Source organism: Meriones unguiculatus, chromosome 2, assembly GCF_030254825.1.
Source record: "Meriones unguiculatus strain TT.TT164.6M chromosome 2, Bangor_MerUng_6.1, whole genome shotgun sequence".
Lineage (NCBI taxonomy): Eukaryota > Metazoa > Chordata > Mammalia > Rodentia > Muridae > Meriones > Meriones unguiculatus.
Window position 1 is genome coordinate 39,829,843 of NC_083350.1, and position 25,725 is coordinate 39,855,567.

General features: G+C 36.9%; 1 pseudogene; it reads left to right on the forward strand.

Annotated features, from left to right (window-relative positions):
- LOC110540165 (ornithine decarboxylase-like) overlaps nt 1–24,449 on the forward strand; it is a 73,821-nt pseudogene extending 49,372 nt beyond the window's left edge.
- Nucleotides 24,450–25,725: the final 1,276 nt, after the last annotated feature.

The window sequence follows — 25,725 nt, forward strand, 5'->3', positions numbered from 1 at the left end:
ATATATTTTTAAATTATATTTTGTTTTTATTTATACATGAAAATATTTGTTAATTTTTTTTTCTTTTGGTTGAGAAATTAGATACAGAACCAAGTATGTTTATGAAATTTAGAAAAATAACAGTTTTAATGACAGCCGAAGTTTGAGTTGGGGTAAAATGAAGAGAGATGAGAAGTATTACAATGGAACAGTGAATGTGAAACTTTCTGTCTGGTTCTATACCGGGTTTGCTGATTTAATTCACTAGCTATAGACCTTGGGGCATTTGGGCTTTCTAAAAATTCAGAGAAGAGTCTAATGTAGAAGCAAGAACAAGATATATTAACCCAAATACTTAAGAGTTGTTTAATTAAAATAGAAGTTTCTAAGCTGATCACCAAAGTAATGATTGTTACATGGATGCCCTGGAATGTTAATTCACTGAGTTTAGGTTGAGAGAAAACACATTTAGGTTTTCTCTAGCATTGTCCCTTAATGACCATTATAATTTGCTGAAGGTGCATCATTCAAGTATTGTTCCCTTAGCTTTCTTCTGCTTATTGCATTTTTTCATCCAAAGGTGTGTTGACATGTCTATTATGTCTTGGATACTATCCTCCTGAAGGTTCATATCTAGAATTAGCAGTAGCGTCTGGGGATATTATAGTACTCTCTGTCTTCAACCATATGGATGGATCCATCTCCTCTAACCTGGTTCCTTAGGGAAACTACAAATCTAGTTTTCCTTTGTAGGAGCTAAAACCTAGTGACAGTAAATCCTATTTTCAAGAAGTGCTTCCATGAAATAAACATAGTCTAGGAGATTTTTGTTTCTTTTTTTTTTTTTTCTTCTAGTAGTGACAAGTGAAAAAGAATTAAATACCATTCATAAAAGCCTGGAAGTTTTAAACACTCTTTTCATTGAGTTGTGGTCAATGGAAAGCATTTCCTTTATTTTTACTTCTCTTGAGAACTGGAGCCAAATCAATTTCCTGGATACCTGTGTGTGTGTGTGTGTGTGTGTGTGTGTGTGTGTGTGTGGTGTATGAATATATACCCATGTGAAGAGAGTATATATTTCTTAGTAATACCCTGTGACAGGAACCTCTTTAATCCTTTTTTTTTCCTTTCTTTCCTCTCTCTTCTTTTTTCATACTCAATTCTATTTGTTTTTATCATGTTCTACTTAACTGGGCGAATAAGTATGACAATAGGAATATTTAGTTTAAGTCAAAGAAACAAAGATTTTGTTTTAGTAAAGAGAGCAAAGTAGAAGTTTTTAGAGCATTTTATTTTTTGTCATTCCCCAAATTATTTTGAGTGACCTCAGATATCACTGCGGGGTCACATCTAAACTGTCATGACTGCCACATGATTGAGGATCAGTCTCTACATACTGAAGGGGCTCGTTGATCTTGCAGTTAATTTGTTTGAGGTGCTTCCTACACGCATGTTTTCAGTTTCTCTGTCCTTCTCTTCAGTAATCAGTGCCTGTTCGCATGTTTGGTCTCAGTTAATGAGATACACAATCCTCAATAAGCTAATTACACTAAAAATGATTTTCAGAGAGATCTTGTTTTAAACAGAGTATTTGAGGAAGGCTGATTGATGACATATTATGTTTGTCAGAAGTGTGATTATGAGTCAGTAAAAGTTCCAGTTTTATTTACATTGACTCAAAGTTATCTTCATTCTTTTTACCCTCTAAGACCTTTTTTGTGATTTTATGGGTTTTACTTTGGGAAGAAATTAAAGAATAGTGCTGGGAAAGTACTCCAGATAAAATGTCTGCATCACAATTTGGCTACAACTTAAAAAAAATGTGGTGTCTCTTTTCGTGATGGTCAATTATATGAGACTATAAATGTATTGCCAAAGGACTAGGTGCTTTATGAATAGCTTCCGTATTTTCCCAAAGCTGTTATACAAGAAACACTAGTCTGTTTTTAAGACAGTGTCTCACTCTGTGGCTCAGCTGTGCCTGTAATCCACCTTGCAGGTCAGGCTAACCCACTCACAGCATTCCTCCTCCTGCCTCGGCCTCCCAAGTGCTGACATTATCCATAAAAGCTATCACACATCTGGAAACACTTTACTTACCATTCTTTTACTTTTATTTTTCTTTGTCAAATTGTATAATTTATGACATATACATAATTTTTTCAAAACAATTCCTATTATATAACACACACGTTTTGTCTAACACATGACATATGTGCATATGTAACAATGTTTGGTACCTTTGGGATGTGCAGAATCACAGAACTCTTATGCACTGAGGGATGACACATTTGCACATGACACATTTGCACCTTTGTTCTTCTTACCTGTGTGGCTCATATGCATCCTCTTTGCAATAGAAAATTTCTTATATACAAACTTTATTTGAGCTTTTGCACTGCTTCCCACCCCCACCCCCAGGCTGTAAAGCCTGTTTAGAACAATGTGCCTGTGGTTTCTCAATGACTTGCCAGCTCTGCAATATCAGGCATTGTTGTGTGATTTTCCTGGTCACACGCTGGAACATGAAGTTATTTCTTCTAGAGTGTGTTATTGCAGTGCAAGCTACCAACGCTTTCAAACACCTGCCATGTTAGTGCTCAAAAGAAAGAAAAGAAAACAGAGCACAGTTCTCAAAGAACTACTTCACTTCTGTCTCCTTTATGTGATTTTTCTTTAAAGGACAGGCTCAGAAAGATCAGCGGTCTAGGATCTCAGAAGGGAAAGGTTTTCAAGTCATTTGGTTCTCAGCTTTAAGCAAACATAATACAAGTGGTAAAAGTGGGACTTAAACTAGTCAAGAAGAATGAAAATTCTTCAGTCTGTTTACTCTCATTCAGTTCTTCAAGTTGATGCTTCTTTTTGTCCATTTTGTTTGCCAGTTTATTAAATAGGCACTCTCTTTGTTCATTTAATTTGTTGACTCTATTTATTGGTGCCTTGTTTAGTATCAAGATGGCAAAATCATATTAGAGTTTTTAATTATCTAATCACTAAAAAGTACATTTAGGATGTAAATTAATTGTGGCTGGAATTTGGCTCATCAGTAAAATTTGCTTAGGGACATAAATATTGTTTGGAAATGATTTGGCAGAAACATGAATTTTATGTTAATTTAGAAAATGTTCCATCACAGTGTGTGCTAAACTCTTCATATAAAATATTTGATTTCAGTTTACTCAGTTGAGTGTTTTGCTGGAAATTTATATAAGCCTAACATGTAAAATTCAAGATTTAAAATAGATATAAAACACAGGACATATAACTTTACAAAACTCAAAGCCAGATTCATAATTAATATACCTAACATTTAACAAAATCTTTAATAAGTAGAGAGGTAAGTATTAGAGAATAAATTAGGTACTAAGCAATATATTAATTAATTTTGATTTTTTTCACATTTTTGATGGATGTGATGAGTACTTCTTGCTCTTGTGTAAGGCCAAAAGTACTTCCTTTCCTTCCTCCTCCTGACCACTAAAAGCTGTCACACTGATTTAAATGTCTGGTGGTAATATCAACTGACATGCCGAGTGATAATAACAGTCCTTCAGAAAGCTAACTGAAACTATATTGTAGGGTACTGAAAACATTTTACTGTGTAGAACATACTGTGGGAAGATTTGGAGAGTAATCTTGTCCAAGAATTATCCTGGGTGATTGCCTCAAGAGCAGACTAACAGAGATATTGATCCAGGTTAGGTGACAGAGCAGAAACAAATATTGATGTAGTAAAATGAACTTGATCTGATCAGAATGTGGTTATATCTTACATGTGGGTGGGAGAAAGCAACCAAACAACACAGAGATAAATCCTAATCCTGAACCAAGTGGATCTAGTAAGTCTTAAAGTACAGCCTTGGTCTTAAAGAATAGGTATGTGTCTTGGTTATTTTTCTTTGTGAAAAAAAAAAAACATGACAAAAAGAACTTATTTTCAAAAGGATTAATTTGGATTAATGATTTCAGAGGGTAATAGTAATTCTGGCAGAGCAAAATATGACAGCAGAAGCAACTGAGTGATCACATTTCATAGGAGGCCAGAAATAGGAGGCAGAGAGAAATAACTGGGAAATATGTGGGCTTTGGGAAACTCAAAACCTGGCCTAAAAGGTATAACTCCTCCAACGAGGCCATATTTCTTAACCTTCCTAAAAAGTTCTATGAGCTGAGAACACATGAGCCTACTGATACCATTCTCAACCAAGGCGCCACAGTATTGGACACTCCTGAATGTTTGAAAGAAACTTCTTCTGATGGGCTTGAGGTGAAATTTCAGGATCGTTTTGTTTTGTGTTTCCCATATGACTAAGGACATTTGAGCATTTCTTTAAGTGTCTCTCTGCTATTTGATATTCCTCTGTTGAGAATTCTCTCTTTAGCTCTGTGCCCCATTTTTAACTGGATTACTTGGTTTGTTGGTTTTCAACTGCTTTAGTTCTTTATATATTCTGGATATCAGGCCTCTGTCAGATGTAGGGTTGTGAAGATCTTTTCCCAGTCTGTAGGCTGTTGTTTTGTTCTGATGATAGTGTCCTTTGCTTTACAGAAGCTTTTCAGTTTCATGAGGTCCCATTTATTGTTTATACCAAAAACTCAAGGTTTTATGCATGCTGAAGAGGTTGTGGAGAAAGTGGAACCCTCCTCCATTACTGATGGGAATGTAACCTTGTACAAACAAACACTTTTGAATCAATCTGGTGCTTCCTCAGAAAATTAGGAATAGTGCTACATCAAGATCTAGATGTATCTCTTTTAAGTATATACCCCAAAAAAGGCCTCATCATTCAATAAGGATATTTGCTCAACTATGTTCTTAGCAGCTTTATTTTTAATAGTCAGAATCTGGAAACAACCTTGATGTTCCTCAAATGCAGAATGGATACAGAAAGTCTGGTACATTTACTCAATGGAATACTACTCAGCAATTAAAAACAAGGAAATCATGGTGGGAACTGGAAAAGATCATCCTGAGTGAGGTAACCAGAAGTAGAAAGACACATATGGTATATATACTTATAAGTGGATATTATCCATATAATATGCAATAAACATACTAAAATCTGTAGTCCTAAAGAAGCTTAACAACCAGGAGGACCATAGGGAGATGCTGAAAGCTCACTCAGAAAGGCAGACAGGGTAGGATGTAGGAGAAGACGAGGAACAGGACAGGAGCCTTCCACAGGGGACCTTTGAAAAACTCTACCCACCAGGGTATCGAAGGAGATACTAAGACTTGTAACCAAAATTTGGGAAGAGTGCAGGAAACCTTATAGAAGAAGAGGGAGAGAGGAAGACCTGGAGGGGACAGAAACTCCACAAGGAGAGTAACAAAGCCAAAAAATATCTGAGTCCAGGGGGGGGGCTGCAGAGACTGATACTCAAAACCACTACTATGCATGGAGAGGACCTAGACCTCCCTGCTCAGAGGAAGACCATAGACTGCTCAGATTCCAAGTGGGTTCTCTCATCAGAAAGATAAACAACATGGACATTGGAAGAAAGAGAAAACAGGAAACAAGACAGGAGCCTACCACAGAGGGCTTCTATAAGACTCTGCCCAGCAGTGTATCAGGGCAGATGATGATACTCATGACCAAACTTTTGGTAGAGTGTAGGGGATGTTATGAAAGAAGGGGGAGATAGTAAGACCTGGAGAGGACAGGAGATCCACAAGGAGATAAACATAACCAAACATCTGGGCCCAGGGGTCTTTTCTGAGACTGATACTCCAACCAAGGACCAATCATGGATATTACATAGAACCCCTGCTCAGATGTAGCCCATTGCAGCTCAGTCTCCAAGTAGGTAACCTAGAATGAGAACAGTGACTGTGTCTGATAAGAACTCCGTGGCTGGTTTTTTGATCACCTCCCTCTGAGGGGAAGCAACTTTGCTAGGCCACAGAGGAAGCCAGTCCTGATGAGACCTGATAAGCTATGGTCCAATGGAAGGGAAGGAGGACCTCCCTTATCAGTGGACTTGGAAAGGGGCATGGAAGGAGATGAGGGAGGGAGGATTGGATTGGAAGGGAATGAGAGAGGAGGCAACAGCTGTGATATAAAGTATAATTGATATTAAAAATTTTAAAAGATAAAATTAGAAAAGAAGCAAAGTATTACTCTTGTCTTCTAACAATATCTATATCCAAAAATCACAAGTACATTGGTTTGGGCTTTCACAAATAGGATTAAATAATTTCTTTTCTTAGTCTAACCATCATTTTGATTTTAATTTTAACCCTCAGAACAGAACAAACTGAGTCCAGGTAGACATCCTATTATACAATTAAAAGATCATAAACCAGTGACGTTTGAGATGCTTAAGTAAATTGCAATGGTTAACAGCAGAAAATGAATACATTTGAAAAAACGAATTCACCACTTTAATCTTGACAGACATGTCTCATGAGACCAATGGTGATATTATCATGTTTGACACGTTTTAACTGCACGTGTGTGTAGAAGATCTCCATAACTCAATCAACAGTTTCCACAAGATGCTATTAAGTCAAGAACAACAAAAGCTCCCTTGTCCCAAATACAAAATAAATGAGTTTAAACAACAACAACAAAAAAAAGTAATTGATTTAGTTTCAGCTTATTCTGGTCCTTTATACTTTCAAGAAGCTATTGTTTGGTGAATAGAATGTTGTAAAGGAGCCACAATTACATGAAAAGGCTGCTGGTAGTTATTTCTATAACTAGATCTTTGAGGTAAAACCACTTATTTCAATGAATTGTAAAAGAATTCATTTGAATCTTGATATTTTCTATTAAGCTAAACATTTGACATTAAGGAGATCTGAAAAAATATGAATTAATGCTACTAATATCACAATATTTTTTGGAAATCTTTTTCCATAAAAAAATTGTATTGTTGTGAGATACTTCATAGCAAGTGACTGGTCTGGCAAGACCCAGAAGCATCCAATACAATGCAAGCACCAGCATTCCTACTGTTGACTTCCAGAAAGAGACAATAAGACTCTGTAGCTGAAGAAATCACAAAAAAAATTAGTTATATGTTATGAAGAAATCAAGCTAGAATTGTATTGGAAGCTTCATCTACTTTGGCTAGGTTTTATATTTTCTTTTCTGTTTTATTTAAATTAAATTAACTTAATCACTTTACAGGCTAATCGAAGCCCCCTTCCTTCTCTTCTCCCAGTCCCACTCTCATGCCCTCCTTCTCCCATTCTCCTCATTCTTGGAGAAGGGGAGTCCCCCAAGGGGTAACAACTCACCATTACACCTCAGATTTCATCAGGACTAAATACATCCTCTCCCAATGAGACCTGACAATGTAGCAAAGCTAAGGGAAGTGGATCCAGAGGCAGGTAACAGTCATAGACAACCCTATTCCCAGTATGCTACATATGTGTAGGGAGCCTAGGTCCAGCCCATCAATGCTCTTTGGGCATTTTTGTGAGCCCCCATGGGCCCAGGTTAATTTACTCTGTAGGTCTTCTTGTGGTGTCCTTGACCTCTCCAGCTCCCTCTGTCCTTTCTCACATTCTTCCACAAAACTCCACCAACTTGCCCAATTGTTTAGCTGTTGTCTTTGCATCTGTTTATAGGCTCCTGCCTGCCCACATAGTAGGATATTATTACTAGTGTCTGGAGCTGGCTCTCTCCCATGGGATTCGTCTCAAGTTCAGCCAGTTATTTGTTTGAAATTGCATCAATCTCTGCCTCATCTTAATCCCTACACTTCTTGTAGGCAAGACAAATTTGGGTCAAAGGTTTAATGAGTGGGTTGGTGTCCTTCTCCCTCTAATGGAAGACTTCAGATTCCTGACTCCCTCCCCTACCTCCACCTCTCCTCCACTGTTAGGAATCTCAGTTAGGGTCATCGTCATAAACTCTTGGGTGCCTCCCCTGTCCCAACCCCCACTGATTTTAATTCTCTTTCCTGGTCATCTCCATCTATCCCACTCCTGCCCTCCCCACGCCTCATCCTTATTCCCATTATCCTCCCCACCCTGTCTATCACCAGTTCCCTCCCTCCATCTATTTCAGATATCTATTTCAGATGTCTATTATCCCCTTCTTGAGTGAAATTCAAACATCCTCCCTTAGTCTCTCCATGGCTTCTTTGGGTCTCTGGTTTGTAGCAAGTTTATTCTACACTTTATGGTTAATATCCATGTCTAAATAGGTATATATATATAATGCATGTCTTCTGGGAAAACTCACTCAGGAAGATCTTTTCTAGTTCCATCCATTTGCCTACAAATTTCATGATTTCCTTGTTTTTAATTGCTGAGTAGTATTCCATTGTGTGAGTGTACCACAATTTCCGTATCTATTACTCCATTGAGGGACATCTAGGTTGTTTGAGATGCTGGCTAGTATGAATAAAGCTGCTATGAACATAGTTGAGTAAGAGTCCTTGTGATATGGTAGGGCAAATTTGTACATATGCCTAGGAGTGATATAGCTGGATCTTGAGGTAAATGTATTCCTAATTTTCTGAGAAACCTGCACAGTGATTTATGTAGTGTTTGTACAAGGTTACTTTCCCACCAGCAATGGAGGAGGGTTCCCTTTTCTCTACATCCCCTATAGCATGTGTGGTCGCTTGAGTTTTTTGATCTTAGCCATTCTGACTGGCATAAGATGGAATCTCAAGGTCATTTTGATTTGCACTTTCCTGATGACTAAGGACATTGAATATTTCTTTAGGTGCTTCTTGGCCATTAGAGATTCCTCTGTTGACAATCATCTGGGGAAAAAAATAAGTTCAGATTTTATATTTTTAACAGTGCTATGGGAAAAGAAAAGGCATCAGTAGTATAACCAGCGGTGAATTATATAAGCTAAAAGATATGATGTAGCCACTGGTACTGTAGTGGCATTGCTGTTACTGGGGGTGGGTAAGCAATGGCTCTTTGATTAATTTGAGTGTTTGTACACTGGAGGGAGTCCCTGCCTTAGTAAGGAAAGGATAGTTTATTCTAGTGGGAAATTGGATACTGTTGTTGACACTACTAAATTAATGTAGTGTCAAATTACTTTCTAAATAAAAATGTTTGTAACCCCTAGACAAATATTACTCTTTTCTTTAATCAGAAAAGCCCCTCTTCCCACTGAATGGCAGTAAATTCAGGAAGTCATGATGCAAGTGGTGTTGAGAATAAGTTTTGGAAGAGTGCTCAGCCCTAAATGAGACATTTATTTGCATAATATTCATTCATGCTCTCTAAGGGTCAGGGGGCATTCAGGAAGATGAGACAAAATATGTAAGAGCTGAAAGGAAAGAAGGACTGTGAAGTGTTGTCTTTGGAGCCATTGTAATTATGGACTCAAAGCAGTTGTGAATGCCTGCCCAGAGGGTTCACAAAAATGAGCCATTCAACAGTCAGGCATGAGTGGGGGAGGAGATCAGGGACCCTGCCACCCACTGCTCAATGATTTGTTCTGAAATATTCAAGGAGCGGGGAGGACATTGATTTTGTTTTGTACCCACTGGCAATGCCACCAGGGTCCACTAAGTGGTTCCAATTCAGTGTTTACACTGACGTCCCTGGTTAAACAAAATAGGTCAGAAAATAAGCCAATATTCGTGAATCTGAGAAAGGACCTAGTATGTGTAGGGATGTAGGGGAAGCTTGATAGAGTTTGGAGTAAAGATAAGTGAGAGGTAGAGGAAGAACTTAATCAGAGTATATCATACACATGTATGATATTTCCAAAACCAAAATTAATAAAATAATTTAATATATTATACTATTATATTATACTTATATATATTATACACTTAAATATGTATTTTACTTTCTAATATCTGCATGTTTATGATATATATATATATATATATATATATATATATAGAGAGAGAGAGAGAGAGAGAGAGAGAGAGCGAGAGAGTATAGCATATAGTCTACATTTTGTAATAGTCTTACCTGGAGAACAGAACTTTGGAAACCAGTAACAACCTGATTAGTCTTCAAGAATAGAATCTATACGGAGAGAATCTTGATCCTTGTGAAAATGTTGAGTCCCTTTATTTGTATGAGGAGAATCTGGAGAAAGGAGAGAGGGACAGAAAATACTTTGAGGGGAAAGAAGTAGTCCCCTTCCTTCCTTCCTTCCTTCCTTCCTTCCTTCCTTCCTTCCTTCCTTCCTTCCTTCCTTCCTTCTTTCCTTCCTTTCTCCTTCCTTCCTTCTTTCTTTCTCTCTCTTTCTCTTTCGTTCTTTCCAATTTACTCATTGTATATCTTAATTGTAGCCTCCTCCATCAATTCATCTTAGTCCACCCTCCCTCCCATACCCCCATTCCCACCCCCAACAACCCCATTTCCTTTCCCTTTTAGTCCACTGAAAGGGGGAGTTCTCCTCCTCTGCTATCAGCTCATAGCTTATCAATTCTCACCAGGACTGCCTGCATCCTCTTCCTCTGCTGGCATGGGTGCTTTGCCAGGGGCAAGTGATCAATTGAGTTCATGACAGAGGCAGCTCCTGCTCCTCTTACTCGGGCACCCACATGGCGACTGAGCTGCCTATGTGCTACATCTCAGCAGGGATCTAGGTTCTCTCCATGCAAGGTCCTTGGTTGGTCCATCAGTCTTTGCAGGAACCCCTGGGTTATGGTTTTTTTTTTAGCTTTGAGCTTTACCTACTGAAATAATATCCTGAAAATTTTTCTTTCAATTTTTTTTTCATAATTTATTCATTATATATCTTAATTGAAGTGCCCTCTCTCAACTCCCCCCCCAGTCCCACCTTGCTTCCCTTTTTCCCCCAGTGCCTGTCCCCTAGTCCGATGAAAAGGGAAGTTCTACACCATTGCCATATGCCCATAGTTTATCAAGTCTCATCAGAACTGCCTAGATCCTCTCACTAAGGAGTACACTAAGGCGGATGCTTAAATCTCATTCAAAAATGGCAAAAAGGATAGACACCAGAAGCAGTGGAAGAGAGGAAACAGGATGGGAGCCTACTATAACGGGTCCTTTGAAAGGCTCCACCCAACAGAGGATTGAAGCAGATGCTGAGACTCAGAGCCAAACTTTAGGCAGAGCATAGGGAGTTTTATGTAAGAAAAGAGGGGTAGAAATAGAGGGATATGGAGCATAGAGGAGCACCACAAGGAGAACAACAAAGTTAAAGGATCTGATCCCAGGTTGTTGTGCAGAAACTTATGTACCAATGGAGGACCATGCATGAAGAGGACCTAAACCCCTGCTCAGATGTAGCCTATTGGCAGCTCAGTCTCCATGTGGATCTCCTAGTCAGAGGAGCAGGGGCTGCCTTTCTCAAGAATTAAGTCTTCAAGCAATGAAAACACAGCTCCCTTCATAATTGTCCATATTAAGTTTAGCTACTGATATTCTCAATTTCCTTTTGTTTCTTTTTTAATTTTTTTTACTGCTATAAACAGTAATAAATTGAGAACATAGTAAGATGCATCATAAGAAATGCTCTAATATGCATTCATTTGTAAGTGATAAAATAAAGGCAAGATTTGACGAATATCAATTAGCCTTCTTATTTAAACAGGTTTTTGTTATCTGCTAAGAACTCTACTTTTTCCTCTCTTGTTCGTCTTGTCTGTCCTAATACTCCTGGGGGGGAAAGGAATCTCTTCCTTAAAATCGTAGTTCATTTATCAACTCCTACAAGAAGCTATTTCATTAACACCCTTAAGAACTCAAGCAAGCATGATGATTACTTTCTTCTTTGTGATAGTATTTCTATAATAATATATGGTAGGATTTCTGTAATATATTTAAATCTCCTATAATTTATACATTTTAAAATTTCTATAATTATAAAATGTTTAATTACATATATATGTATATATATATATATATATATATATATTCTAAAAGACAGTACAGTGTTTTCTTGAGAAATGTTAGAATTCTATTATATGCCAGTTGAGAAAGTCTTTTGGGGAATTGAACACTCATTGTGAAAGATTAGAAAAGCTGCCTATTGCCTAATATTGATTACCTTAGGATGAATCATTGAAAGACCAGGTCTATCTTTGGTTTCTTGTCATGATTCATGGCATACATTGGAGCTATGAAAACAGTGACTGATGAATCCATGGATAATAGAATATTTTAAAAGGATATTTCATTCCTTCTAAACTCTGAAGATCTAATTCTATATTTTTCTGTCTGTGGAAATATTTATTTTCTCTCATTTTACTACATGATATTTGTGGTTTTTCCATTGTTTATTTTATGTTCAGGTTTTTCTTTGATCTTGTTCCAATTTTAAGATGAATGGGTTCGACATAAGGTGACACTTGGTAGTGTCTGCCTTCTCTCATATGCCTATCCATTTGTTCTTAGAGATAATTATACTTATCTCAAATACTACGCAAATCCACAGGTGCTACAGGGATAGCAATGGGTTGAAATTCCTGGAGTGATCTTTCATGACTTGAACACTTACATGTTGATGGTGGTCTAACCATGACTAGATGCTGTCACCTATTAGCATATAGTGCTTGTTGAATCCCTAAGAAGTAAGGGAAATAGTTACTGCATTTATCATTTGGATCAAATCAGCTTCTTTTAGCTTGTTTTATCAACAAAAAATATATATATATATAGAAATAAGAACAAAGAAGGAATGGATACATTCCTGAAGTATGAAAAATAGTCAAAGTATAGAAACATTTCTTAAATCAATAGAACTCTGATTTAAAAACATAACAAATAAATAAAGTTGTTGTCACTTGTGCTTTTAGCAAAGTGAGATGATGCAGGTTTTCTTGTAAATATTGCTTGGTTAGGTCCTTCCTGTTTTTGACAAACTGGCTAGGAATATAGATTTTCTTTTGTTCTCAGAAGTGAATTCCTCAGTCATTAGTCACACGTTTTGACAAGAATAAATCTAAAATCTCACATGAATAATTTTACCTCATTTTATTGGTTAAGATGTGCTCTGACTTGTCAAATATCATCCTCTGTCATTATCTCCAGTTTTTCCACTTTACGTGATGCAGAAAATTTCTAGGTTTTCAACTCTCTTTATTAAAAACATAAATAATTCACTAATAATTATAAAGATTATGCCTATTTTATTGTCTTCTTGAAATATGGTAAAAACCCTTGCATTAGTCACTAAGAAAATTAGGAAAGAATATAGCAGTTGCCTAAGCTACTCCTTCAGGGTTAATTATATATATTAAAATGTTTTATTTTATTAGTCATTTTAAATATCATTAGTGACAATCGGTGAGTAACAGAGATTAATGATAAATTGATCTCTAGGATAATATCACTATATCATGATATGGTATAAATAAGGTCAGTAAAGCTCTACAGTGTGGCTTAGATAATACAGACCTCAAGATATATGCATAATGAGAGCAATGCTAACACAGGCTTAATTATTCCCAAATTCTGGAAATGCTGTCATGTATTTATAAAAATCATTACATCTTAATTCTTGTAAGTAGAACTGCTCAGAACAAAAGGCTAGGTGAAACCGGATCTGATGTATTCTGATGGGCTGTCAGGGATTTGTGTGGAGACTGTGACAATCAAAAGCCGAACCAGACATTGTTTTGCTATGCGGTCTTTCAAGTTCTCCTCAATGTAAATAACAAGGATGGGAAGTTAAGCATGTGGGAGGAAATAGGAAATTGACGGGCAGGGGGTTTTAACAGCACATTCAGTCATCTGGACGACAGTGCTCTTAGCTGTAAGAAACAAATAGAAGACTTGCAGAGTGAAACCTGAAATAACTATGGATGGGATCAATCTGAATCCAGATGGTCCTGTTTCGAGGCTTCGCTCTTCTCCCTCTGTTTCCAGTGAACACAGAGAGCTCATATTGAAAAGTGGCCATTGGGCTGGGAACCCTGCCTAGGAATCCAATTGTACTACTCAAGTCTTGGAGAAGGTCTTCCTCAGAATCAGAATATAAAGATTGGTTTCTCTTTACAAGTATTAAGTCAACTTGAAGGAATTAGTTCATTAAAATGATAGTAAAAATTTTAAAATGAGTGGCAAAATATTAAACAAGCATCATGGGTCCTTTAAGACAGCATTTCAGCACACTGGGAAGTGTACTCTGCGTACTCCCAAGAAAAGCTTTCAGGTTTAAAATTTTATTTAAATGTTTGAAGATAGGGATTTCTATTAAAAAGCAAGATAAGTTGAATAAGCTACTATACAAAATGGAGAGTGATAAAAATGAACAAACTGAATAAAGGCTCACCACAGTGGTTGGTGAACAGAGGGGGCATGGCAGAAAGTTGAATCGGGATGTGTTTGATAAGCTTAAAAAGAGAGAAAAATGCCAGACAGATGATGAAAACGCAGAGTGAAGTTAATGTTACACAATTCAAAATTTGTCTCAAATCAGAAAAATCACACTGGAGGAAAATCTAATCAAGCACATTTACTAAAAATCCCATGTATTAACCACAATACTCCTAATAGCCAGGAAATGGCTGACAATTTCACACCCCATTCAATCCTCTAAAATATTAGCTAAGTGGAAGAAAGAATCAAAGGCTAACCAGAAATATTTTTTAACCAAATGGTGCTGGTTAGTCTCATATAATCAAATGTGGTTTATGAATGTAATGATTTAGTTTTTACAGCAGTATTTCCAAATTTACCCTTGGTGGTCAGTTGGCTACTTAAACTTAGAAAACTGTGTCATTTACCTTCCATTCCCAAATGCCACCTAGCCCTCAGAGCCTATGAGTACATGCTTTGTTTGAGCAGGCTCTATGTTCTCTCTGAAAACCTACTTAAATGTTGTGTACTTTCATAGAATGCAGTGGAGTTATGGGAATCTGTAACCTCAGATTTACCACAGAGAAAATAGCACATGCAGGCTGGAATGTCTCATAACAATGTGAGCAGAAGGCATAATGATCTTCTTCTGGGAAAACAATCTCTTATAACACAGACTAGTTCTTTCAAACATATTTATGGGTGTGATGTATTCTCTCCCTAGAGAAAAGTCATCTTAAACCTCTGCTCCCTAAGAATGGATAACAGTGGAAACAGCAGTTTCTGAAAACAATGATTATAATTTGATAACGCTCATCCTCAGTGATTCTTTTGATACTGTGGTAAGAAAAGACTAAAACCTAAAAACACTACCAAAATATTGATATAATTATATGTGTGTTTTTATTTATTTATACTTATATATTTATACTTATATTTATACATATATATGTTTCTATAATCACTCCTCATAGAATAAGCCTCCCTTTACAGCAAAGTGAGCCTAGCTAAGAAAGCTACAACAGTATACAAGGTAGAGATCAGTAAGTATATGCATGTATGTAAAAATCAATAAAACAAAAAAGATGTTATAAACTTGTGGGGGTTGGGGGACAGGAGTGCTTCAAAGAAAGGGCAACCAGGAAAAACTTGAGGAGGAGAGGAAGAGGGAAACTTATGTAACTCCATTTCAATTTTTAAAGATTAAGTAAAAACAAATGTGTTAAAAATCACATGAAAAAAACTCAAAACCTTATACTAACAAGGGTTAAAATAGGACATGTAACTAGTAAAAAAGTGAAAACATGCTAAATGTTAGTTTTATAGAGAGAAACAACATAACATAACAAATAAGCCTGAAGAATACAGAAATAACAGAACAACTAACAATTTAAACAAACTTAGGCTAAAAAAACAAAAAATCATATAAAAGTGAAGACTATTTCCACATACTAACAATGTGGAAGGGAAAAATAAACCTTCATTTTCAATGCTACCAGAAAAAAAAAAAAAAAACACTTGGGATTCATTTTAACCACACTGAAACCTCAAAAATAAAAATGTGATGGCAGAAATTTCCAAAGAAAAACAAATAAACGAATAGCAAACCTAAATTTATGTTGAAAACACACCATCAAAGTGTCCATATGCTTGAAGGGATCTTCAGCTCCAGTGCAGTAGAGTAACAGCACCCCAGTGACATTTTATTATTAAAGACAGGTGAATACATTGATAAAATGGTGTCAAACCAACACCTGAAATAAGCTCATGTGCACAGAACAGAGGTAGAGGTACCCTGCTTTCTAATTTGAAATTACATTATCAAGTTACTATAATCAAAACAATATGTTACAGACATGAAAACAGACTCACAGCACACTGTAACTGAATAGAAACAAAGGTACCAAGGATATTCAGTGAAGGAAACATAGTCTTTTCAGTAAATATTGGTAAATCATATAACCACATGCAAAAGAGATGGATCTTTATCCTATAGCATATATGAATAATGCAACAGATTAAATTTTTTTGAGACAGGTTTTCTCTGTGTAGCCTTGGCTGTCCAGGACTTGCTTTGCAGAGCAGGCTAGCCTGGAACTCACAGAGATTTGCCTGAGTGCTGAGATAACAGGTGTGCACCACCACACCTGGGAACAGATTAGAATTTATACACAGACTTTGAGACAGTAAAACCCTAGGAGAAAGCAGTGAGGAGCGGCGTGAACGCGGTCGTGGGAGGGATGCTGTGTCTGTGGTACCCTGCTGTGGTGGTGTACGGTGGGATCTAGGATATACTGAAGAAGCAGACAAAGGAGGATCCTGAAGTTCCAAGTCAGCGTGGGCTACATATTTAACTGGGCTTGGTGGCACACGTGGACCTTAATCTCCAGCATTTTGGAGGCAGAGGCAGACAGATCCCTTGAGAGTTCATGGCCAGCCTTCTCTGCATAGCAAGTCCCAGGGTAGCCAAGGCTACTTAGAGATATCCCATCTCAAGAAATAAATAAATAAATAGACAAACAAACAAATAAATAAATAAAATAAGTTTATGATGGCTCAGTAGTAGAGCACACTTGTTTCAGTTTGGTTCCCAGGAGTCATGTGCCAGCTCACAGCTACCTGTCACTCTACTTCCAGGGACCTTGACACCTTCTTCCGACCTCCATAGGTATTGCATTTATGTGGTACACTTACATACACGTAGGCAAAATGTTTAAATGGATACAATAAATTAATCTTAAGTAAAAAAAAAATAGGGTAACAAAAAGCAAAAAGAAGCTGATGGCACTAAATAGGTCAAAATCAAATCTGTCAACAGCAGAAGAGATAATAAAATGCAAAGGGAATCTGTACCTGGGAGGAAAGTGGATACAAGCAATGAATGTGAAAATACCCATTTTCCCTCACCTCATCTCTGTTAATTTATTTATGCAATGTTATGCACATATCATGGGGTAGCTTATGACCGGTTAATGAGTGTGTGCAATGTGCACCAGGCTTCACTAACCAGAGCAGTACGTATTCCGTCGCTTCTTCCTGCAGTAGTCAGGGCTGTGCCAGCATTTTGTACTTGCCTAGTTAGTTTGTGATATCTCATAGATTGTTTTAACCAAAAATTCCTCTAACGCACATGGAAAATCAGAAGTGATGCCTCCGCATGAACTGTGTTTGATGTGTGTTTCTAACCTTCTTTCTCCGTTTTTCTTCTTTTGTTGTCTCTAGTGATCACTATCCTGACCCATTTCATGAGTCTGGCTTGTTACTTCCACAAGTAAAGGAGAACTTGTTTTCTTGATCTCTTTGTCTTTCACCTAACATGTGTGTTGTAAATGACAGGACTTCAGTCCCTTCTAGGACTGAATACTATTCTGTTGTGTATAGAAGCCATATAATCTTTACTATTCCTCAAACAAGAAATATCTAGATTGATCTCATATTGCAAATATTGCCAATAGTATTGACAAAAGGGGGGCACTAAAAGAATCTGATTTTATAATTTTCTCTCCTTGACTGTGTGCCACTGACAGAATAGTTGCATCATACGGCAATCCTACGTTTGAGGTATTTTTTTCTTTCTTTTTAAGGAATCTCCATGCCATTTGCCATAATGGTGCATTAATTTACATCTCAGCAACAGTGTGTGTGTGCATATGTGTGTGTGAATCTTTTTTCTTCTGTATATAGTATACTTCTATACTCATTAGCAGGGTTTTTTTTTTTTTTATAAGATTTAGTCAAATCTCATCCAACCTGGGCTAAGAGGGTATTTCACTGTCATTTGGGTTTGCATTTTCCTAATGACTTGTGTAATTGAGCATTTCTTTCATGGGTGTGTTGGCCATATATATGTCTTCCTTTGATACTTACTGATCTTATACAAAATTATCCAGTTTTTCCTGTATGTTAATGATTTTCACATGTAGCTTTTGGTCTATTTAGTCCATTAGCTAATTTTTGACAATTGTTATTATTATAATTATTTTTATTTTATTTTATTTATTTCATATTCTGGACATCAATCTCAATGCATGCCCATTCTTTTCCCATTCTAAGGTTACCCCTCAAGTCCATTTTTAGTAATACTTCAGAGACTTTTTAGTATAATATGATTTTTCTGTATGCTTATGTTTTGGTTGCCTATGTTCCTACCCAAACAATAAGTGATGGCGTCACGCACTTCAAAGATGCCCCCCTTTATTTTATTGTAGTAATTTAATATTTTCAGACTTTACCTGAAATTTTTGACTCTTTTTATTGGTCTGACCTTCTTATCTTTGACGAAAATACAGATTAACTTTGGGAATCTCTATCATTCAGCATATGAATCTGATTTTAATATTTAAGTGTTAATATTTAATGTGAATTTAATATTTAAGTGATTTTAATATTAAGTGTTATACTGTTCTGAGGAATATAGTTTTGTAATAAGCTTTGAAATCAGGAATTTGGAGGCCTTACAAATCCACCACTCTTTGGAATCATTTTGGCTACTCAGGCGTTTGTATTCACTAGAATTTTAGATGTTGTGTTTTTATTTTTTTCTATAATTACGAGGAAACAATCTGATATTTTGATGATGGTACACTGAATCTATAGGTTGCTTTAAGTGATGAAGTGTTTTTATCATTATAACTTCTTTCAATTCTTGACACAGACATCTTCCAATTGTTATCTCCCATCATTTTTTACAATTTTAATAATAGACATATTTCACTTCTTTGGTTAAATATTTTATTAACTATTCTATTTTCTAGATATTGTAATGCAGACTTCATTCCTATTTACTTTATATTACTGAGTTTATTATTGTTCAAGTTTTTCTTTACATGATTATTTTGTGTGCTCTATCTCACTGGATTTGTTATGAATCAAAACTGCATTTTAAGGTAAAAATTAGGGTTTTTATCTGCATATAAAGAAGAATAACATAATTTATTCCTCATCAGTTTGGATAGACTTTCTTCTTTTTCTTGGTTTCTTTGGCTAAGACTTTCAACATGGTAATAAAGAAAAGTAGTAAAGACAGAGATGGCTTTCCCTTTCTAGCACTTACAGGACATTCTTTAGGTTTTCCAGATGAGGATGTGGCTGTGTATCTTCACACACACACACACACACACACACACACACACACACTCGCACCTCCTTTAGTAAACTGAGATATGTCCTGGCTATGCCAAATTTGTTGAAATTTTATCATGAAGACATATTGGATTTTATAAAATGCATTTGTTTTATCCAGTAAGAGTATCTAAAGAGCCTCTTGTCAATTAATGATTCTCTTACATTTGCTAACATTGTCGAATTTATGAACTTCGGAAACTTAGTAAAGCCCTGCTTTCCCAAAATATTCAAGATTTTCATTGTGTAGTCAAGCTATTAAAATAACACGCAAGTATTGTCTGTTGCTATGCTGAGAAATGATATAGAGAGCATGGTGCCATCCTATAAATTTCCTCAATCTCTCTGAGCTGTGAAAACTGAGTCTGATGTATGTTGCTGTGGTTCGAATCTCTGCTGGGAGTACATGATTAACAGTATTGCAGAGCAAGGTGGAAAAGGACTCTTGCCAAGAACATCCCTATAGAATATTAAAGCTATATGACAGCTTTGCCTTGCATGGGTTCATCAACTGGGATCCTGTCAAAACTACTAGTCTGCCCATTCATTAAGGGTTGGGGAGAGAAACTGACCCAAAGAATATCTAGATGTCACTCTTCATGACACTTTCTGCTGTTGCTATAATGGCAGGATTACCGCTAGAGTTATCTATTTCAAATTGTCATTTCCCAAGTTAGTTGTTAGTGTGAAGAGGGCAGGTGTTGAAAGCATGGTCTCTACAGTCAAAACACCCAGATTGGCCGCTGGTTCCATCAGTTCCTATTTCTATGTCTATCCCTGACCTGCACCAAGGCTCAACTTCCTCATCTCTAAAGTGGCATTGGAAGAGCATGGAGGAAAAGGTTTGTAAAGATGAAGTAGAAAACTATGTGGAAAACCCTTAGAGTAATAACTTGCAAGTGGCACTTGACAAATATTAGCTATTGTCACTTCCAAGTTGTTACTATTACTCATGGCTCCATTAAATTCCCTACTGAATTCTGACAGAAATATTTTTTGCACATTTCCTGTTTGTTTTAATTTTTTGTTTTAATTTTAATGGGCTTCTTGATTGCATATACATCTGTGTATCACATGTGTCTAGTACCTGTGGAAAACAGAAGAAGATGTCACATCCTCTGGGACTAGAGTTCTGGATGGCTGTGAGCTACTGTCCGTTTAGATGCTGGAAATTGAATTCTGGTTGCTGGCAAAATCAGCCAGTCCCAGTGCTCTTACCTTTTGTGCCGTATCTTCAGCCATTTGTTTTGTGTTTTAATTTCATTCTACTTTGAATCAAGATAACTTGTTTGATAAAATATATTTTCTCAGAGGGATATATATGTATATATATTTATAATATATATATTTAAATATGCTTGCATATATAAATATAATATATATTATAAATATGCTTAAATGGCATGTCTATATTTTATAGTATACCTTCTTGTATATTTAACTTAAAATGTAATAATGTTATATGTATCTGGAGTAAACCACTTACTGAAGAAAAAAACGTTTGCCCTATTTGTTAGGAACTCCAGGCATAGTATTATTTGCATAGCTTTTCTTCAAATCAATCATTGCTAGTATTAAATTCATTGCAACTGATAAACCCTAGTTTATCACATTAACAAGTGCATAGATGAGGACTTTGCATTCCAATACAGGTCAACATTGCTTGCCTTAAGTCCTTTTTTTCTCTGTCTCTGCCTGCCTGCTTGCCTGCCTGCCTGCCCTTCCTAACACAACCAATATTTAGCTTGGAATCCAAAATATATGTTTTTCCCCCCATTTTGTTTTTGTTTTCTCCTCAAAAATATCCTGAGAATATGGGAATCTATATAACCACAATTTCCTTTCATTGTCCTTTTTGTTATTTTAAATTTGTTAAATTTAGCAAAGATTCAACTTGGCAAAAACTCCCAGATCCTCAGTGCCTTTGGTCAGGTCCTTTCTAAGTGAGACTACAGTAGATTAAATGGTTTGTTGAAATGTATTTACCATAAAGTTGTCATCAGATTTTGTTTCTTCATAAGCCTTTACTTAATATTAGATTAATGCTGAAGAGGACAATGCTATCAAGGTCCATCCTGTTTGCAAATTAGTATGTATGATAATCGTTTTTATATGACTAAGCCTCCTGACCTTTTCTTTAATTAAATTCCAGCTTTTAAAACTTCAATTTCATTTCTGAATGCAATCTCAGCTTTCAGAACATCCTTGGAATTTGTAAAAGATCACAAAGAAAAATCATCTGATGCAGGTACCAATGGCTGCATCTTTAGAAGAGCATTATTGTAGAATTAATATTGTTTATTAATATTGTAATAATTAATATTATTATAGAACTATTGCTTCAGAACAAGTGGCTTAGAGACTTTTAGCATAACATAAACTACCGGGATAGAATATGTTTAATCCCCACATAGCTCTGTTGTCATTTTTAATGAAGGTACATTGTGTACTTGGCAGTTGACCTACTTAATACTTATTCAATAGCTACTCATTTCCTTCGGCAATGTTTTAAATTCTGTTGCTTTAGTAAGTGACAAGCAGGCCCACTCTTCTTATGATACTTTATCTTCAGTTGGTAAAGAAAACCATCACAGAATGTGTCAGATGGTGAAAGGGGCTTTGAAGAAAGAAGGAAACAAATGTTTCAGGCACAGGAATGCAGGTAAGGGTGGAAGAGTTGGTGTGCAGTTATAGATGCCTCTGCAAAGGCACTGAAGGAAATGAATTTGGAGTGTACTGACAGGAACATGACTGCCACACTCAAGAAACAGCATTTAGCCTGTTAGGGCTGAAGTGAAGCGAACACTGGGAAACTCCAGGAGGGTCAGCTCAAATGGAGGAGTGAAAGAGTCACTGTATGAACCTTGACAGACACTGCAGCAATGCTGGCTCCTACTAAAGTCAAGAATGCAGAGGAGGGCTCTGAGCAGAGCGAGGATGTGAATTACATATTAAGAACTGGCTGCTCATTTATATTCTAAAATGTATTTAACGAAACGCTGTAAGAGGAAGAGTGAGCAATTCCAGTGCTTAATCCAAGTCTGATAAAATTGAAAACTGGTCATTAGAGATAGCACTACTACAACAACCGTGATACCCTTCACAAGCATGGCATCCCTGGTGGCACTTTACAAAAGCTGACATTCACACATCTTGACATGCTGAATGTTTATTAGGGATCATTATTTGTGGGGAGAAAGAGAAAGCAGAATAAAGGAAGAAACTGAATTGTGAGGCAGGCTCAAAAAAAAATAAATCCTTACACAATCCCTAAATTGAGCTTAAACACCTGCTTTTTTAACAAAATAGCTATCATGTATTATATAACAAATCCTAAAAGACTTAAGAGCTGATGTATATGTTCACAAGGATCCAGAATAAAAAAATAACTAAATAAATGACTAGGCGCTGCTCCCAGAGAAGTGTTCCTTTGAAATGGTCATCATGTAAAAATGTGACTGGAGTTCAGCTTCTTTGTCTATTAGTTAACCGTGTTTCTAGGAGGGTAGAATCCCTAAGAGAGATCCTTAGGATTGTTGTTCCTATTCAACTTATGAAGTCCACGATTTTGTGAGTGAACACAGAGATGTCTTCTTTTACAAAACTTTCTTTTAGTAATTAATACAGATATCTATTTAAGAGAATTGTGCTGCTACAGTGTGCAAAGTTAACAGAGTTGCATAACATGCTTGCCCGGTAGTGGATTTCATTGGAAATGATGGTTTTTCTATTTGTGAGATTTATTTGTTCCTTGAACTTTGAGGCTCTTACACTGTACTTTCTTCCCATTTCAGCTCTGCTATGAACCCTTTAGGAATGGGCATGAGACAACACAGAAGTTTGGAGAACAGCAAATGGGGGTAGCAGTATGTGATTCCTAGTTATGTGCCATATGTTTTTCTTGTCAAACCAATTTTTGCCTTTTAGCATACAGAGATTGTAGGCATAGGTTATTGTACAATTAAAATGCTGATTTTTGCATCTTCCATATTTGGTTGCAAACCTTGTTTTGATAATCTCTTGTCTTAATGTAGTATAAACTCTGCTTCCCAAAGGTCCCCAGCTATGTCAACAGCGCAGCTTATAGCCAGTCACTGAGCAGGGGAGAAATTAGGGGTGGATTTTCTACCAGCCAGGGGAGAAGGAGTTAGAGGATAGAAAGTGGGTGATTCAGCCACAGAGGTCCTGGAAACACTGGGAGAGTTCAGTTGGAAAGCCACAGAGTACAAGTGTCCTGGGATGTCGGCTGGAAGGAAACCATATTCATTTAGAGGGTTAAGATTAAGGTAATGACTGCTCAGTTCCTGTGCTGTGAAGCAAATTATAAACATACATAAAGAGTCTCAATTATATGTATGGTAGCCAGGTTAAAAACAGGCCATGTCGAATGCCCGCCGTGTCTTTAACATGGGAGCAGAACTTGGTTTCAGCATGAATCTGCTTGATAGTGGTGGTGGCTTTCCTGGATCAGAAGATAACGAAGCTTAAATTTGAAGAGATCACCAGTGTAATCAACCCAGGTCTGGACAAGTACTTTCTATCTGATTCTGGAGTGGGAATCGTAGCTGAGCCAAGCAGATACCATGTCACATCAGCTTTCACTCTTGCAGTCAATATTATTGTCAAAAAAAAAAAAAAAAAAAGGTATGGAAGGAGCAGATGAAGATGAGTCACATGAACAAACCCTCATGTATCATGTGAATGATGGAGTAGATGGCTCATTTAACTGCATTCTTTGTGATCATGCACATGTGAAGGTCCTGTTGCAGAAGAGACCCAAGCCAGATGAGAAGTATTGCTCCTCCAGCGTCTGGGGGCCAATTTGCAATGGCCTTGATCGGATCGTTGAACGCTGTCACCTGCCTGAAATACATGTGGCTGACTGGCTGCTCTTCAAGAACGTGGGCGCATACACTGTTGCTGCTGCTTCTACTTTCAATGGGTTCCAGAGGCCGACCACCTACTATGTAATATCACAGCCAATGTGGCAATCCTGAAGCAGAAGCAGAATCAGAGCCATGGCTTCCCACCGGAAGTGGAGGAGCAGGATGCTGGCACTCTGCCCAAGTCTTGTGCCCAGGAGGGCTGCTTGGACCGTCGCTCAGCAGCCTGTGTTTCCAGTAGTATCAACGTGTAGATGGCGTTCTTGTAGCTCTTGCCTACAAGTTTAGCTCAAGTTAAACTTGAGGATTTGCGGGGACCATTGAACTTCATTATTGCTAGTTTTGGAATGTCTTTGTAAGAGTAGAGTTGGCACCGATGCAGGATGGACGGCTAGAAGATGGGGGTGTCACAGTTACCTGTGTTCCTATGGAAACTTTGAATATTTGTTTTATAAGGATTTTTATTCACTTTTTCAAACATGATACTGATACTAACGAGTGCCCCTCAGCTGCTGAGCAAGCATTGGCAGAACGGGCCAAAAGCTTATGTTGTGACCCATTTTGAAAATAAAGTATCTTGAAATAAAAAAAAAAGAGTGAAACTAAGAGAAACCAAAACATCTAAAAATAACTGTAGCAAGCTAAAATGAATATCAAACTGAATAGAAACAGTTCATGACATAGATGTTTATCATCAGATCATGTGTGTGATAACCTACCTGTATATTGTTACTTTTATGGAAGTCCCAAAATTTGTTAGCATTGCATCTCTTGGCTTCATAAACAATTTGATTGTACATTAACTTAAAAAACAAAAGCCATTTAGTGCTATTCTTTTTATATGTAGGTAGCTTCAAATACTAAGACACCCATTTGTTTGGGACAATGTTCATTCTGTTTAAGTGACTTTAGAGAGTCATATACAATTTGAGGTAAAACTAACAAGTTGAGAGCCATAGTCTTCTGAAAAGTTAGTGAGAAGGGTATAAACATTTCTTTTCTGGAGGGCGTTAAGTACTACAAAGTCTGCAGCCCAATGTGAATGGCAATTGATGATCTATGAATGTTCTTTCTGACCTCAGAATTCTCTTCAACTTCTCCCAGAAGCACTGTTTGCTGGTGGCTGAATCACTTTATTTTTCTACGCATCATTTCCTGTCCTGATAAATTTCTCACCGTTCTTCTAAAATATCTGGTGGAACAGTTGTTAACGAAACCCATCCCCACAAATTATTTTAACCTACACTCTTGTACTGAGAAAGCTATATCACGTAACATTAAAATGGTTCTATAACTTCTGTGAGTTTTTTTTTTCTCAAGGAGTGAAAACAAAACAAAACAAAGATATGCTCAGGGTTGCCCGTTGTTCTCCAGATGATGCACGGACAGAATGAAAAGAACATAAATTGGGAACTAATTTAGCTCACATCAAATTCTATTAGTCTCTCATCCACTCTCATTTTAATATTTCTCCTGTGTCCCAGTGTGTACCTTTACTTCAATTAGGAATCCCACAGCCAGCTGGCCTTT